The sequence below is a fragment of the Aedes aegypti genome, unplaced genomic scaffold (assembly GCF_002204515.2).
Source record: "Aedes aegypti strain LVP_AGWG unplaced genomic scaffold, AaegL5.0 Primary Assembly AGWG_AaegL5_hic_scaff_1093_PBJ_arrow, whole genome shotgun sequence".
In the NCBI taxonomy this organism is placed as follows: Eukaryota; Metazoa; Arthropoda; class Insecta; order Diptera; family Culicidae; genus Aedes; species Aedes aegypti.
This window is the reverse complement of record NW_018734509.1, coordinates 77,499-96,343: the sequence shown is the minus strand read 5'-3', so window position 1 is coordinate 96,343 and position 18,845 is coordinate 77,499. Positions and strand designations below refer to the sequence as shown.

General features: G+C 35.5%; 1 long non-coding RNA gene across 1 annotated transcript; it reads right to left on the bottom strand.

Moving 5' to 3' along the window:
• Positions 1-16,364: 16,364 nt before the first annotated feature.
• On the bottom strand, positions 16,365-17,219 carry LOC110680239. Its single transcript, XR_002502799.1, has 2 exons — positions 17,157-17,219; positions 16,365-17,053 (listed from the first exon to the last, which is right to left on the bottom strand). It is a non-coding gene; the product is annotated as an uncharacterized LOC110680239 (long non-coding RNA).
• Between the last annotated feature and the right edge of the window lie 1,626 nt (positions 17,220-18,845).

Here is an 18,845-nt window from a genome sequence, read left to right as displayed (position 1 = left end):
GAATCATTACATAACCATTTTCAGAAATTGAATGCATTCTGATATGGTTTCTGATACCCTAAAGGGGTCTTCTACGAAATTGCAAAAAAAAATGTTGTACACAACTCGTTGCCGAACTCGATTTTCACAGCACTCGTTGTAATTATCCAACTCGGCGAGCCTCGTGCTGTAAAAATCATCATTCCGCAACTTGTTGTATAAACTAGTATTGTAATTTCTGAAAACTGTTGTGTAGTGATTAACTATGCAACTCAAATAAATTGCACAATGAAAAGCTAAACGTGATGAGTTATTACACAACTGAAATCGTTTACGTAATGACTATTGCGCACTATTGCGACATTTCATAATTCAGTTTAGGAAAGCAGGCCCTTACCTGAAAGACAGGCGTGATGAAAACAGCCTGCTACGATAAGAAATTGAAAAAAGTAGAAAATCAAAAAAGTAGATTTGGGTAGGGAGCCGGATCATATTCTTGGCACTTTTGATTCACTTCGGTAGTGGCGTTTTTAGAAAGCTACTGAGTTTATATTTGGCCACAATATTTTTTGCATTTAAGTGCTTCTCATTGCACAATTCGGTTGAGAAAACCATGCCAAAGTGAATCATGGAAGTGCCCAAGTAGCTCTGCTCTGCACCCTACCTTGTACCTTTTTATTCCACCCTTATTGCTTATCTTTGGCAGCTACGCGTATTTCGATTACCACGTGTTGATTACTCATTCGGGGATCGAATACATTAAAAAGAGTGCAAAAAATAGTTTACTTTGACAATCAATTGATAAATAGAAAAAAACCTTAACACACAAATATTTTAATTTGCAAATATTCGATTTATTTACTTTTTGGAGTAAACTGCTTCTTCAGTATTGACATTAGGACTATTTTACTGGAACCTTAAAGTTTATGATAAAATATAATCATAGTGTTATAAAATAGAAAAAAAAACATACTGTTATCGATCGTGACATAATTCAGCATGATAATTTTGTCTGGTAATACAATCGAGAAACTAGTGTATGAAATCAAGTTTCAAGTAAAAGTTTTGAGATCAAAAATTAGTTTCTTGATCCAATTTGATATAATTATTTAATTGGACTTGAAGTATAAACAAAAACTCTTGGTTGTCGACTATTTCAGTCCAAACGTTTTATATTATTTCATTCGACGTTTCGACTATTTGTTGCGGCCTTTTAAAAGAGAGTAATAGTCAATCGTTTTTTGTCCTAATTGATTTAGCTGTTTCATGTATCGAGTGTTTATAATTTTGATCAGTTGTACTAATTTTTAAACTGTTTTTCTCGGTAAACTTGTCACTTCATAATTATAATTACAAACGGAATGGAATTCAGAAAAGATAATAAACTTGGTAGGGTTTCCATGAAATGTCACCAGCCAATGCATCGTGGAGCACCAAGTACTCCGGGAGAATGATTTTAAACCGCTACGCTTAATACAATGCAGTTCACTACTTCCGACCAGGGGTTGAATTCTAAGAAAATTGAGGATAAGCTCTCACTTATCACACATCACGAGAGTCGCTTATCGTATAATGTGTAGGTGTAGCCCATAAACTGCATATTTGTAACATTCGACAAAAGTAGGCATTGAGTAAATTGTGCTTGGTTACCATTCCGACGACGTTTTACTGCATCCAGTTCCGCAACGCACACCTAGGACGCACTGCCAAAAAGCTCTAAGGGAGTCCTCGAGCCACCCGACCAAGTCGTGCATGCTGTTGTTCCTGCCAACGTAGTCGTCCTGGGCCTTCGGTTCGTGGTTGTGACAGGATCTCCCCAGCAACCGTCTCTCAGGCAAGTATGCGTCTGGTTGTAACGTAAACCTGACTGAAATTTCATCAATTTCCAGCATTTCTGTGGATTCTCATGCAATCGATAGTAGAAAAATCTGGGTATGGACCGATGCACGAGTTCACTATTTTGACGTTTGAGCGGTGCCGTGTTATTTACGTGACCATGGCAACAAGTGAATTCGGCACCCGCTCAAACGTCCAAATTGGTGAACTCGTGCATTGGTCCATTAGTGAACTCGTTCATAGGTCCATTACCAGAACGTTCGTGGCTTGCGAAGCAAAATTGACGCCTTTTTCCTTGCGGCTCGTGAATAGTAACTTTGACATAATAGTCTTGACTGAAACAGGTTCTGAATAGGGCAAGTGTACCATTAGTGGTGCACCTAAGGGAAAACTGCTAAAAACACGGTGTTAAGATCATGAAATATATGAATTTAACGTATCATTCGATAGATTCTCAAATCCTTCTATCATTCAAATGTATAAAATCACGATTCATTTGAAATTTCCTGTAAAAAGCCTTGCCCAATAATAGGAACACTGTTCCTTTAGTGGAGGTATATTTGAAGGATGGTTCCTTTAGTGGCGCAAACCATTGATTTCTTATGGGACCCTCACTATGGGTTACTGATGCACCACTATAGTGTGCAAAGGAGCAAAAAAAATTAAGCAAAATAATTGTTTTAAATAGTTTTACGGTTAAAATTTTCATGAATATTATTCGATTACTTGTATCATTTTCGCATCGTACATAATACAAAAATATCACATAATCATTTATTAGCGCGAAACATGCCAAACACACTACCTCCACTATTGGAGCTACCTCCACTAAGGGAGCGTTTTGCCCTATATCGTGTTATTATGATCATTTAATAATTTTCTAAAGTAAAGTAATGACAATAATCAGAAACAGCTACTGTATTCTTAGAAAACTAATTATTATTGATAGAATATGAGCATTAAACCATTTGATTGAAAACTTAATTAGTATTACATAGGGTGTCCACAAGGGAAAATTCCAGCATATCATAAGTCTTGATAGTTATTGGAAAGCCATTAAAACGATTTAATGCAACTTTTCTACAAATACAATAGTATTTTAGGTTATGCTTCACATAACTTATTTTTATACAAATTCTACCGTTTGTGTGGTACGAGGAACGTTTTTCAGCATAAATTTCATGCTATCCAACGTTTAATATGATTTTCATCTCCAGCAAACCAACCAAAAAAGAAACAACACACAAACCCTCGCCAAAATCTTTCTGTTGTATACCTGAGGTCAATGAATGGCGGAATAAAATTATAAAAAATTTAACTCAATGCTGTACGAAACAATAATTCGGTTACATGTCGAAGTGTTGCAAGTTTCACCCCTGTTGCAAGTTACCCCGTTTGATGGTACACAAAAAAAGAAACTATTGATTTTCACCAGGCCTGCCTTGATTGTCGTTGGTGAGCTGGAACTATCTTTTGAAATTTGTTTAATATTTCGTGTAGTATCAGTGTTTCTCTCCCAATTTTCGACCAGCGGATTACAAAAGATTTTGTTTTTCGATAAGTTCGTTTTTTTTCAACAAATGTTGTTAAAATTTTGGCTTGTTAATAGTTAAAATAAAAAAATTATAAACCAGATTTGCTCTGAATTGAAGCTGTTAAGCTGAAAAACATTGATCGATTGGTCACAGACTGGTGGTGACCAATCGATCAAAACTTTCAGCCTAAACAGCTGCATGGTTTTCTAGAGTGTGTGCTCGAATATTTAAGGTTTGCCTACTATTCATATTTACCTTAAACTATTTTTCCTAAGCAGTTTCATCTTCTCGCAATTGTATTACATCTTAAGCGAAGGCTTCAAAACTCGCTGACAGCTTGAATAATGTATTGGAAAATTAATAATGGAAATTATTGGCAACTACGAGGGTGATTTCCACAGGTGACACGATGAGTGAAGCTTTGATTTTTCCAATGCGCAAAGCATAAGAAGACAATTCTACGCCAAAGGGCGTAACTGCAGTGATCGATTTCTCTTCATCGATTATCTCTTTGGCTAATTACTTGGCCGGGAGAATGTTGTCGACCAATATTTTTGGCTCAATAGAAAGTGCTCGTCGTCCTTCGTCATACTGCATCGTAAAATGTTCCGAAAATGGATTTAATTTCCAGTAGTGGATCCAAAGAGAAAGTCGACGAAGAGAAATCGATCACTGCAGATATGCCTGTATGATACTAAGCGCGAGAATTTTCAAATGCATTTGAAAACCCAAAACATACGTTAATTAAATTGTGTGAATTGTACGGAGTTAGACTTAATAACTTTAAACATAGCCATTTAGCATTAGAAATTTCACTTCGACGCTTCACTCATCGAGTAATTTATTACAGATTTCAGCATTTGTCTTCGTTGACACGATTTTTTCTTAGATACTAAAACCTAGGACAGGACGTGACAGCTGAACTGAGACAGCCCCGTTGTTTTTCTGTCGATAACCTTGACGATACAAAGCCAGTGCTGCCAGTATTCTTTTTAAAGCAAATCTTTTGAACAAATTCAGATATCAAGGCTCATAGTTTGGTTGTTTCTTACACGCTTTATACATTTAAAGCAATAGAGGATGCTATCTTTTTAAAATTCATATTTATTTTTAAAACAGACGATGTTTTAAAAGAAAATTGACACAATTTCCAGTATTTTTTTTTAGTTTAGTATTGTTGGGTCACAAATGGTACACTTAACTTCGAATATAAATAGATTTGAAACAAAAGGATCTTGTAAAATCATCCAAAAGTTTTTGATGAGAACTCTAATTTATGAACTAGCAAACACGGCCTGGGCTAGCAACAAAGTTGCAATCCAACTCAACGATGCGAAAGTAGGCCTTTGCCAAAACGACCAATGAGAAGTGGTCTTTTTTGACAGGCAATTGGTTTCATTGTTGCACTTTGACCCGACATGTCTTGTCTTAGACTAAACAATGTACTTAGATTTCTTGCACAAATTGATGCTTCTAAACAATATTATAAATGATAAATTCAGTTTTATAAAATTCATGTTGTCTATGAAAACACGACATTATTAAAAAAAATTGCCCTGAAAACCCCATCAACTTTATGGCTTTTAAATTCCTCTTTCCATATGATGCTAAAATAAAAATGAGTCTTATACCATTTCCCGGAAAGACATGTCCTGGAAATCATTTCCCGGAATCCTCATTTCCCGGAATGACCCATTTCCCGGAAAGCCATTTACCAGAAAATTATTTTGTGAAACTATTTTTATCTCGCAAAACAATTAACTGATAAGTAAATTAACATTATATAACGTTCCTAACATTTGCAGTAAGTTTGTCGAATTCTGTATGATTTTGAAGATCAAGTTAAACAAAATGAAGTGGATAAAATATGACCTGAATAAATTCCACTTGCTATTACGCCGATCACTATGTCACAGTACCAAGTGACGACCGTGCTCTATTGGGAGACCTAATGTTAATAGACAAAGATGATAGATTGTGTTCAACAAATCCAAGCTTATCATATACCGCTTCGTTGTTGCGTTGTCCGCTGATTGTTTATCTGATAATAGCTTTTGTCTATGCAGTGCGCCATATTGCTTTGAAGCGTGTGTTTCTGAGAAATTGACTGCAGAGTTATATCGTCAATCGTCAACATGGCATAGTGATCCGATGAGTATTTTACGAGTGCGAGGAAAATCCTACTGAAATTCATCTCAGGCAAATTATTGTATTGTGGTGGAAACCAATAAACGGAAAGAAAAAAAACTACTTTTCGAAGGGTATCCATATTACTGCGACAAACAATAGCGCCTCAGAAACCGATTCTATTCAAAAATCTACTGACCACAACCATAAGCCAGACGCACTTGGTGTCGAAATGAGCAAATACAGGAACATACTGGAACGTAAAACTGCAGAAAGGAATGAAAATCCTGAGAAAATTTTTAGATTTGCAGCAGCTAAAGCTCCAGTAGAGGTTAGTTATTTAAAAAAAAAGACCAATTATGGTGATTTAATTTTATTACTGATTCTATAGATATTTTCCTTTCTTATAATCAAGCAGTTCTTTCAAGTTCTACTGATAGTTCAATTGTTTGCACCATAGATTCGTAACATTTTTATGATAACTTTTGCCTTCCTTTCTATTTTGAGATGTTCTTCAAATAACTATGTTTCCCATTTTTCATTACCCAAGAAGATTCATGTATTCTGTTTAATTCTAATTCAACTTTTTTGAAACCTTAGGTGCAATCAAAAATTTCAAAGTCAGTCCAGCGAAAGATCTGCCAAAGACAGCGCAACACATCAAGACTACCAAAGGAACCCACTGATTTTGACATAATCAACCCAACATTCACGAAGACGTACGATGGTGAGCAATTTATGTTGAAGAACATACACACTAAGAAAATATCACCGACTCCGGTCATTTTATTACCGAAATATAAACCGCTGAGTGTTCGGTAATGTTAAGAATTACCGAACAACCAGTAATATGAATCCAAACGCAGCTGTCAAAATAATTACAAATTATTCGTGAATTTTTACCGAACGAATTGTGGAAATAATTACCGATATGTTCATATCAGCAGGCAGTCGGTATTGAATTGGATGATTGAGAAACAAAATTTATACTAATATTATAAATAATCCTCATTTTGCATTGCATTTTGAATTCTAGAGATGTTTTTTTATGAATCCAATTCACTGAAATAATACAAATTCAACACATGAGTTTTGCTCCTGTTGGCGAAAATGAGACATTACATAACCTCAGTGATTTCGGCAACAACGTAAAGGTGAGCTGCAAAAATCCACTGATTCAATACTATCCTTCTAACCCCATGCTTGGCGATAGGAATGACGACACATGTTTTTCTTGAAAATCGTTGTTTACACGTGGGAATAGCCTACCTAGTTGTGTCTACCGTGGTGTGTAGTAATGAGCAGAGTTGCTCGTTGCCACTATCAACGCTTAAAATTTGTTGATTTATACAGGCCGACTACGATGCAATTCGGATCGTTCTATATCACATCAGCATCATGCTGTCTACTCCATCACCAGTGCATTGATGGTGATAGACTATGGATATCACTGATGAGTTAAGTTTAGCCTTAAATTAAGCAAATAAAATGGCAGTTTATTGGTACAATATTTTGAACAGTGTTACAGATGGATTGAAACTATAAGTTGGTGACTGAAAATCATTAATTGCTTGGATAATTACCACGTGGTCAATCATTCTGCAGTGATTATGATCTTGAATGCGATGTAGCATCACTGTAGTTGGTGATATTGTGATATTGATAGTTTTAGTACATCAGCCATATGACTGATATTGAGCAACTCTGGTAATGAGCAAGGGGAGGCTAATGATGTTTTCTTCCATTTCTAATTTGCAACCTTTGAGTCAATCAAGCGTGTACATCATGGATAGAAGATTTTCCTCCGCACCGCGTAGATTTCGACAAGTATTGGAATGGATCAATTGGATCTAATATGGGCAGAAAGTTTGTGCCCTTTGTACACATGTTTCTTCCGAATAAATCAGAAGCGACGTACAAAAAGGCACTGAAAGTTTTGAAGCACTTTGCTAGCGACAACGGAATAGTTTTGAATCAGAAATGATTGCAGTACAGAAGGTTTTCAAAAACTCTAATCTGATTAAACATTTTTGGAAAAGATTGCAGAAATGTGGATTAATGTCTGATTACTGCAAAAATGTAAAAAATCAAATGGCTCTTGCTCTACGTATCTGGAAAAATTGAGCAAAAGGGAAATACATTTCAGCGAATAAAACCCAGATATTTGCCTGTATTCTGGTTCACTGATCAAAATGATTTGAACGAAATATCAAGAACATTCAACTGCATTGAAGTCTGGCACTCGAAGTTCAACAACTTATTCAAAGGGCAGAGCAACTATAAGTTTTATGCTGGCGTTGAGGCACTCCGTTCTGGTGAACATATCAGTATATGTAGACAAAAAACTCGTTACGAACAGAATTCACAAAGATTGAGACATCGCACGGCTTGTGTTGGACATAATAGAGAAATATCCCCAGTGAGGCCCTGGCGGAACATGAGCTTAAAGCTCTGGTGTGACCACAACAGTTGATATTAAATATGTTCTTCGTTTATTGACATGTTTTTTTTCGAATTCATGGAGATTGAGACGTCGCAAGGTATGTTTTGAACCAAAAACGTAAATGTAGCCAAAGAGGCTCTCGTGGAACTTGTGCCTGGAGCTCTGGAGTGGCCAAATCTGTTCATACATTGATTTTTCTTCATTTATTGACAAGTTTTCGAATTCATGAGGATGGGCCCTGGAGTCGTCAAATCTGTTGACATTTAGTTTATTCTTCATATATTGGCATGTTCTTTCGAATTGACGAAGATTGAGATGTTATACGATATGTTTTGGTCATAAAACGGAAATGTCCCCAAAAGGCCCTCTTGGAACCCGTACCAGGAGTTCTGGAGTAGCCACATCTGTTCGTACCGAGTTTTTTTTTACTGACATGACGCACGGTATATATTTATGATTTGGATAAATAACGAAAATGTCAGCGAAGGGCGGAACCGACTGCGGTGGTCCGGAACGGTCCACTTATTTAAATTTCAATTTAAAAACTTCGTTGCTTCAACTGCAATTAGTAAAAAATAAACACATTTCACAAATAATCTCTCGTGACCCCAGTACAATCCGGAATATCTTCGGCATGGTTCTGATTCAGCATTGTCCATTAATTACAAATAACAGTCAGTCAGTCAAAAGAGAGTGGTTTAAAAAATCGATTGGAAATTGACGAAATAACAGCTATTTGAATTTTTGTTTGTCGATAAATCATTTTTATTTCTGAGTCTAATGAAGTAGGAGAGATTAAGCTTCCATTTAGTGGGTGTTTAGAGATACTTATTTTTTATGACAAGGCTGCGAAAGACTCCGTGAATTAAAATAATTATGTTATCGAATACATAGCAAATAGATATAAAAATATGTAACGTCTGAAATTATTCGACTTATCCAATCAAAGATGCATTTGTTTAAGGCGAAGTAGGCCGTCATTGAAATTTGTACGCGTCGTTGATGATTGTTGTTAATTCATCTCACGATTTCGAACCAAAAAAATCAATTGGTTTTGCACTGACACAGCTGAAAAAGTATCAGCATACTTCATGCATGTTAGCGCGTACAGTGATACTTTTTCAAGTCAATATAAAGTATCAAGACTGAGTTTTATCACTTTAAAATGCAAGCTGAAAATCATCATTGTTGCTAAAATGAATGACGAGCTACTTAGCCTTAACTCTAATCCTAAATATGTACTATTAAGCACTTCAGGTCATTTATTATTTTGACAAAAATAATTAAAAATTATAAACATTTGGGCGCCTTTCATTTGGTTTTGAGGCGTAAATCCGTCGAAGTGTCCAGGTTCGCCACCTTCAGGGACTCCAGGAACCGGTTTCATATGAACCATACAGGGCCGAAATTTTCATGGGAAGTGCTTCGATAACTTGTACCTTTTTGCAGAGAATTTTTATGCCAAATAGTACTGATGTGAATTGCATATGCAAAACTACGATGAAAACTTACTTTTCGGATATTCCGGGTTTCCGTTTGCAGTCCTTGTGAATACCTATTCAACCATATACCGTTTTGATTCATATTACGGACAGCTTCAAATTCCGGACACTCTACTTTGTATGGGAAACATTTCACGCGGAATGTTTCAATTTTTGCTGTTCAAAAGTTTTCAATTTCAAGGCTTGTTTTAGTAAACTTTTTCCATAAATATCTTTGATAATTTATAATGCCCAACTACCTTAGATGTCTCTTTGGTGGTTTAACGATTTCGATTGATGATTTGACTGTTCCATCAATGATTATCATGAGCTGTCCGGAATTCGATTCAAAATGTCCGGAATATGAGGCAAAAGTGAGGAAGCGTCCGGAATAAGAATCATGAAAAGGCCACACATTTTGATTTATTTAAAATTATTGAAGTTGCGGAAGCGTATTCTTCACCCACCGTTCACAAGTAAAGGGCTTCCGACGCTCGATAGCGCTAAGGAATCATACAGAATGATTTATTTTGTATGCTCTATGCTGGGTTATATTTTACTGAGTCCTTAAGTGTCCGTAATATGAATCAAAACGGTATGGTCGGTTCAGATTACTTGTTTGGTTACGAAACTACAGGTTGTCAAAATGAGGGTCTCTAAAGGAACATTTTTCACATGTAGCGGTTCCCGTTGGCCACAGTGACCAACTCCGGATCTCTTGGGGGGGTTCCTGAAACTAGACATGTGTGTCTTTCATTGCCATTTATTTTTGCGAGCTGTTTGAATTTTTGGGTCGAAATTGGGTCACAATTTGTAATATTTTGTTAGGGGCTAAGGAAGGCCAAATTTATTATGAATATCATCTGGCACATAGTGAACTATTTTTTCTCTCGGAAGAAAATTATTCTTCGAAGAAATGTTCGTTTTTTTTTCGACACTTTGCCGACCTTTGGGCGTTCGATGTTTTGGAATACGACGTTTTGTCACCCAACCCACACTGGGGCAGAATCGAAAAAACGCGGAAACAACATGTAGTTCTTCGGAATGAAGAGATAGACGTTTGATGTCTTCTGCGAAAATGATCCTTTCAATGAGGTCGATGTTTTGAGATGAAGTCATATTTTTGGTGTTATTCGCATAAATGACTCATATGCCATTTCGGTCAAATGGCAGTTTAGGTGTATGGTTTCTTCGGCAAAGTTGATTGTTATTTTATGCCGAAAATAATTGCTTAAGACGTCAAATTTCCAAGGCCTACTATTTTTGAAATCTAGGCATTTTTCATGAAAACGTGCTTAAACCGAAATTTTTGAGTTTTGCTTGTAATTTTTTAATTAAAATAACATATATCACCTACAATTATCTGAATAATTAACATAAAGCAGGTCTGGTAAAAATTTGATGGTAAACATAATATTTTGTTTGATATTTTTAATAAAATTTATAAAACAACAGGGATATTCCATATAGGCCATTCTTGCGATCGGGCAAGTTCGGGCAGGTGTTTTTTCGCCATCCACTTACGAAAGGTCAGAGCATTCATGTCTTATTCTTTCAAGGATATGATATTTAATATATTTTTTCTATGCGGTTTTGAAGTAAGCTAAGTTTATAAAAAGCTTAAAAACTACTTTACATGACAATGTAAAAGTTTTCCAATAAAAACACAAGTTCAGCATAATCATGAGCAATCTTGCGGTACACTGGTAGCTAAATGTACTTAGCTATTTGCTTTTTACATTGCTTGTATATTTGCTACTCGCAGAAAGGTCCTAAGCGCCAGACTCATTATATCACACCATTTCGGCCGCAATGAAATTTAGATATATGATTTCTTCGGCAAAGTCAATCGTTATTTTAAGCTGAAATCAATAGCTGAAGATGCCAAATTGCCAAAGCCTACTATTTTTATAGATAAAATGTGCTTAAAACTGTTATACAGTTAAACCTCCATGAGTCGATGTTCCATTACTCGATATCGACTCATGGAACCATACTGAAAACCAAATTTCATGGTTACTATGATGGTTCAGATAGCTTTGTATAGCATTGCTGTTCCATGACTCGATATTTCCATGAGTCAATGGTCCCTTCAATATCGACTCATGGAGGGTTGACTGTATACATAAGTTTTGTACTTTTTTCCAGTTTAAATGCCATTTACCGCCTCTGATTATGTCATTCATTGCCATAAGGCATAATGCAAAGCTGGTATGAATTTGATGGCAAAACAAAAATTTTGCTGCAAGAATAGCCTATAGGCAATATCACTGTTATTATTTTTTTACATTTTTTTTTGTCATGCTGAAGCATCAAATTCTTACCAGCTCTGCATTATGCCAATGAATGACATAATCAGAGGCGATATATGGTATTTAAACTAAAGAAACATAAAACTTATAACGGTTTTTTGCACAATTTATCAAAGGCTTGCAAGTTTTTCAAAAAAAAAAAAAAAATGGTTGACTTTGAAAATTTGACATCTACAGCAATTGTTTGCAGCTAAAAATAACGATCGACTTTTCCGAAGAAATCCTAATTCCTAAATTTACATTCGACCGTAATGGTTTTGAAATAATGAGTCTGGCGCTTAAGGCGTTTTTGCGAATAGCAAATATACAAGCAAGGTAAAAAGCGAATAGATAAGTACATTTAGCTATCAGTACACCGCAAGAATGCCCATAATTATGTTGAACTTTTGTTTTTGTTGAAAAAACTGTTACATTGCACTATGGTCCAGGAATCAGTTTTACGCGGAAAGATGCATTTTGAGCTTTAGAATGAAACATTAGACAAAAACGGTCTTCAACAAAGTTGTTTGTATTAGTAAGGTCCTTTGTTTGGTGTTATTTAAAATTAGGGTGGACCACATTTTCATAGAAATTGTGTAACTAACTTTCTTATTTGTAGAAATTATACTATACATGCTTCAGCAAAGTTGTAGACCATTCAATTTCAAGCAACTTTGCCAAAAAAAGTTTTTTTATATCTCTTAAATTGACCGATTTAGAGCTATTTTACTACGGTGACATAGGGTGGTCCGAACAAAATTGGTTTTCTGGCTCTAGAGTTTTCAATTCAAATTTCTCATCAAAGTAGTCTATGAAACACTTTTAGAGCTTTGAAAAATGCGTAGTTTGGTGAGTGAAGAAACTCGCTATCTCTTTCCGTTTGGGAGTTATTATTGTTTTTCTCTCAAAAACATGCCTACTTCGATTGTGAATATTTCTGATTGGGGCAAACATAAAAAATATCTTTTGAAAGCATTTAAAAGACAAAAAAAAATTGTAAATTATATAAAAAAATTACAGATGTGTTATTTTTGTAACTCTAATAAAACACCTTGAAAATCAAATATTTTTTATCACAAAATCTTTAATAACTTTTGAACTTGTAAATTATATAAAAAAATTACAGATGTGTTATTTTTGTAACTCTAATAAAACACCTTGAAAATCAAATATTTTTTATCACAAAATCTTTAATAACTTTTGAACTAAAATAGATATCAGCAATATTTTTGCATGAAAATTTGCGTTTTGTTAAGTTCTAAAAGTCGTTCATAGACGACTTTGACGAGAAACTAGTATTAAAAACACTAGAATTGAAAAAACTGATTTTTGTTGGACCACCCTTTGATGATTAGGAGTGCTTCGTGAAGCCCAAGCAGGACAGTTCGGTTTTGCGTCGTCCGATTGATTTTCCTGACGGATTCGCGCGTATTTTCGTTGCCGGAGAATTGTTTCCCCTGTTTTGGAGCGTCTTGTTGGGTTGTGCTTCGTGAAGCCCAAGCAGGACAGTTCGGTTTTGCGTCGTCCGATTGATTTTGCATGACGGATTCGCGCGTATTTTCGTTGCCGGAGAATTTTTTCCCCTGTTTTGGAGCGTCTTGTTGGGTTGTGCTTCGTGAAGCCCAAGCAGGACAGTTCGGTTTTGCGTCGTCCGATTGATTTTGCTGACGGTTTCGCGCGTATTTTCGTTGCCGGAGAATTTTTTGCCCCTGTTTTGGAGCGTCTTGCTGGGTAGTGCTTTGTGAAGCCCAAGCAGGACAGTTCGGTTTTTCGTCGTCCGATTGATTTTGCTGACGGATTCGCGCGTATTTTCGTTGCCGGAGAATTGTTTCCCCTGTTTTGGAGCGCCTTGTTGGGTAGTGCTTTGTGAAGCCCAAGCAGGACAGTTCGGTTTTGCGTCGTCCGATTGATTTTGCTGACGGATTCGCGCGTATTTTCGTTGCCGGAGAATTTTTTCCCCTGTTTTGCAGTAGTGTGTGATCCTTTGACTGCGACGCTTGCTCCTGCGGGGGCGGGTGATGCGGTCAGGATCGAACGTGTTACGCGCGAAGTGCAGGGAAAAAAAAGTGGCGTGACTCGCGGATCGGTTCAGTAGTGTGTGATTCTTTGACTACGACACTTGCTCCTGCGGGGCGGGTGATGCGGTCAGGATCGAACGTGTTACGCGTGGAGTGCGGTGAAAAAGTGTATAGTATTTTACGGAAACCCCAGTGCGGCGACGGAGAAAATCTGCTTCACATCCTGGTAAAATCGTTCTTTATTATTGTTTACTTTACTCACTTATTACCAATTCAAACTAAATACGTGCCAGGGTCGAAAATATAATTTTCGATTCGGGAAGTGTAAAAACATTGCATATATCCATTTGATATCTGGATGTTTTTATGCGGGGCTTACTGTAAATGAAAATGACCTCAGAATGTGTGTGTATTTACTGCCATTCTTGAAATGGGTCGTTGGAATTTCAGTAGAGCTATCACCTTTCATCTCCTGGGCTAAAATTGTCTGCAGATATGAAGATATCGAAGGGTATTATTAAATACATGCATACAATTTTCTTCCATAAAAGCACTGCCGGCCAGTGGGAGGTGGATTGTATCACACACACACACACACCACCCTTTGATGATTAGGAAAAAATGCTCTAGATTGGTCAAATTTTGAGCTACAGAAAAACTTTTTTTGGCAAAGTTGGTCAAAATTCCAAGTTCTATCGCTTTGCCTAAGAGTATATACCAGTATTTTTGCAAATAAAAAAGTTGATTATATGATTTGTGTGAAATTGTGGACCACCCTAGTTTTGAAGGACTCAGTATGAAAGCCTACATTTTTATAAACAATTTTGTAGAAGATCATTTTTGTCTAAAATTTTATTTGCATGCTCAAAATGCAAAATAATAAAGAAATACATACTATGAAAATCTTCAAAATAGTTTTAAAGCCCTATCTTTCTTATTTCAGATTTATCGTCAAAGCGATCTATGAACGACTTTTAGAACTTAACAAAACGAAAATTTTCATGCAAAAAGATTGATGATATCTTTTTTAGTTCAAAAGTTATTAAAGTTTTTCTGCTTAAAATCATTTGTTTTTAAGGGCATTTTATTAGAGTTACAAAAATAATACATTTGTAATTTTTTGATATAATATACAATTTTATTTTGTCTTTTGAATGCCGTCAAAAGATATTTTTTATGTTTGCCCCAATCAAAAATATTCACAATCAAAGTAGGCATGTTTTTGAGAGAAAAACAACAATAACTCCCAAACGGAAAGAGATAGCGAGTTTCTTCACTCACCAAACTACGCATTTTTCAAAGTTCTAAAAGTGTTTCATATACTACTTTGATGAGAAATTTGAATTGAAAACTCTAGAGCCAGAAAACCAATTTTGTTCGGACCACCCTATGTCACCGTAGGAAAACAGCTCTAAATCGGTCAATTTAAGAGATATAAAAAAACTTTTTTAAGCAAAGTTGCTTAAAATTGAATGGTTTACAACTTTGCTGAAGCATGTATAGTAAAATTTCTACAAATAAGAAAGTTAGTTACACAATTTCTATGAAAATGTGGTCCACCCTAATTTTCAATAACATCAAACAAAGGACCTTACTTATACAAACAACTTTGTAGAAGACCGTTTTTGTCTAATGTTTCATTCTAAAGCTCAAAATTCATCTTTCCGCGTAAAACTGATTCCTGGACCACTGTGCATTGTCAAGTAAAATAATTGTTAACCTCTTTATAAACTTAGCATACTTCCAGATCACATAGAAAAAAATATATTAAATATCATATCCTTGAAAAAAATAGTCACGAATATTCTGACCTTTCGTAAGTAGATGGCGATGATAACACCTGCCCGAACTTGCCCGATCGCAAGAATGGCCTATACGCAATATCCCTGTTTTTTTTTGAAAATTGTACTAAACAAATTAAAAAAAAATATTATTTTTACCATCAAATTTTCACCAGACCTGCTTTATGTTAATTATTGAGGTAACCATAGGTGATATATGGTATTTTAATTGAAAAATTACAAGCAAAACTAAAAAAAAATCAGTTTAAGCATATTTTTATGAAAAATGCCTATATTTCAAAAATAGTAGGCCTTAGAAATTTGACGTCTTCAGCAATTATTTTCAGCATAAAATAACGATCAACTTTGCCGAAGAAACCATACACCTAAACTGCCATTTGACCGAAATGGCATATGAGTCATTTATGCGAATAACACCAAAAATATGACTTCATCTCAAAACATCGGCCTTATTGAAAGGATCATTTTCGCAGAAGACATCAAACGTCTATCTCTTCATTTCGAAGAACTACAGGTTGTTTCCGCGTTTTTTTGATTCTGCCCCAGTGTGCAACCGTTCACGAATTTGGCGTTTTCTTGAATGGACCCTTCATCTGATTTTCATGTTATCCATCTCATTACCTACATTATTGAGGATCCACTTGAAATTGCTAGTAGAAATAAGGCATCTGTCTTTAAATATTTCCGTTTAGAAATTTGTTGAAATAACTGTTAACTAGCTTTAAGGGCCAAGTATTTATCCGTAGGATGTTCTTTATTTGGTTAGGGTTTCGGTTAGGCTTCGACTCCATTAAAACCCAAAGTGGATTTTTTTTTTCTGTTAATGGATTAAACACATCAAAACACATTACATCTTGTTGAAGTTTTCAAAATAATGTTTATTGAAGTGAAAAAGAAGCCCAAATTTTGTCAGATTGGATAGGGATGGAAGCTGACAGTTAATTTTTCGGGACCAATCTGTTCACCCTTTGTTCAATTAGGTAAACCAATTTTCAGGCTTCTCCATACATTTTTTTTTTTCAAGATTGAGATGAAGTCCCATCAGAAGTCCACGCTACAATCTATTTATTTCTGGATGCTTACAATATAACAGTTCTGTTATTACACACGAACATAAGAATCAATGAGTTTTATCTATCTTTGTGTTTTGAATCGATTTGCATCACTCTCATCTGCAAATCACATACCCGAACAGGCATACTTGCTGTTATTTCATTCCTTATTGTGATGATGGATACCACATCGCACATTTTTCGCAGCAAGCAATCACTATTTGTTTCAATTGAATACCGGGGTAAACATGATTTTCATTTTCTCATCGTCTTCGGCAACGAATTCAATTTTATTCTGTGAGCTGCGAGTCAAGGAATCCATTTTGTGGCTTTTCTCCAGAAGTGCAATTCTGTGCCACATTGTAGCAGTTTTCATACGGTCATTCCAGAGTTGATGGAAGTTAATTTCCCTTAAAATTGATTTCTCGCGGCGTGCTCCATCTCTACATCACTCGTTTATGAAGCCACTTGAATGCCGTGAATTGAAATCTGACGATTGAAGTAGAAAAACTCATTTTATTTCATTGGTTGGGTATATTTTCTGCAATTTGGTTTCTGTTGTAGCAGTTGATGAAATAATGTATTCAATTACCATTTAAATATTAACGATTGTGATTTGCACTGATGCGCTGTATATCTGTTGCTCGGTTATGAGTATACACTAAGACAATAAATTCCAAATACCGCCTGCTTGGGTTTGTGGGGGTAGAATGCAATTCAATCGCAGGGCTGTACACGACTCTCTAGCAGCAGTGGGTGTAACTAACACACTCACAACATTCGATGACTTGGTGTGCGTGCCGTTGTGGAGGCGATACCACTTTTCTCCCTGGTTTAGTGTTGGTGATTTTCCCTTCCCACTGAATTTGTATTGGTATGTGAGCAATAGAATAGAAATGGCTGTAAATGAATCTGTAAAATGCTATTAAGTCAAATGAAGAGTGATATAAGTTTAATTTTGCTTCCACTAGTGCTGTTTTCCCATCCCTTCTCTGAGTGGCCTTTGCATAGGTAGTGAAAAGATAAATGAATTTTGCATTTATTTCTCATATTAATAATAGATTGCTTCCTTTTTGATTGTTGATTGAATGCGATGTTTTAATAGTTCATTAGGCATACATGCGGATTAAGGCTTTTGATTCCTACTTTGATATTAATACTGATAGAGGTAATTTCGGTAACATACTTCTAGTATGGAGCTGATGTTTACTTCTTTGGAAAACGAGAAAGCAAACGAAAGGCAAACAAAAAGCTATAGCAATCAAAAACTAATCGCAATCACAATAACTTGTGCAACATAATAAATGTTTGATGGTATGGCACATCAATTGTATTTGTTTCTAGTAAAATAAAGCAAAAGATTGTGTAGGGATTATCAATATTTCATATGATGAAAACGCTTGGTTGAGAGATAAATAAAATTCTATGAATATCAATACGTTTATAGGGTAGCGTTCCTAGGAATCATCTCAATGCCTTCATATTCTGCTTATCTGCTATATTTGAAACAAAGATTTCTCGCATAATTTGGGATAACGCCTTAAAAGCCATTGGTAACCACGTGTGTAGCTCGTTGTTTCTGAGCAAATGAATGTATAAACATCCAAACCAATACCACTGGCAGGTAGATAATGATCCTTTCTTCACCATAGAGTTGTTTATAAACGTGTAAATCCATTCAAATCCTCAGAAACAACAAGCTACACACATGGCTGCTAATGGCTTTTAGGGCGAGATCATAAGTTATGCGATATTTGTATCACAATTTATGTATGTGATCGTGACTTGTACGATGATGGAACGGTTTTCCTACAGAATACACTTACAGATTGTTTGCAATTTTGAAAAAAAAAACTCACCTGAATAAAAACAGAATCAGCTTCAATATATTCGCTTTGTCTACAAAAAGTTGTTGACTCGTCGTTCATCCACTAAATGCAGTACCGTAAAACGGGGTAACTTTGATAATGCGGGTAACTTTGATAGCGCGGGACCCACCACTTAAAAAAACGAAATAAGATAATGTATGTTAATCAGTTAAGCAAATCGAATGCAAAAGTAAAGAATATTAGTATGACACTTAAGTCAGAGCTATTTTCATTTGAATCGAGAACATTTGAGACTTAATATATGAATATTAAAAATTGATGCAACTTTAGCAATTTCGAAACGTTTACAAACAACCTGATCTACAATCACTATTTGATGTAGTTTTGAATAGTATGTTACTTATATTTGACAATCTAGTTACAATAGAACTTAGATATGGTTTCAAATCTCT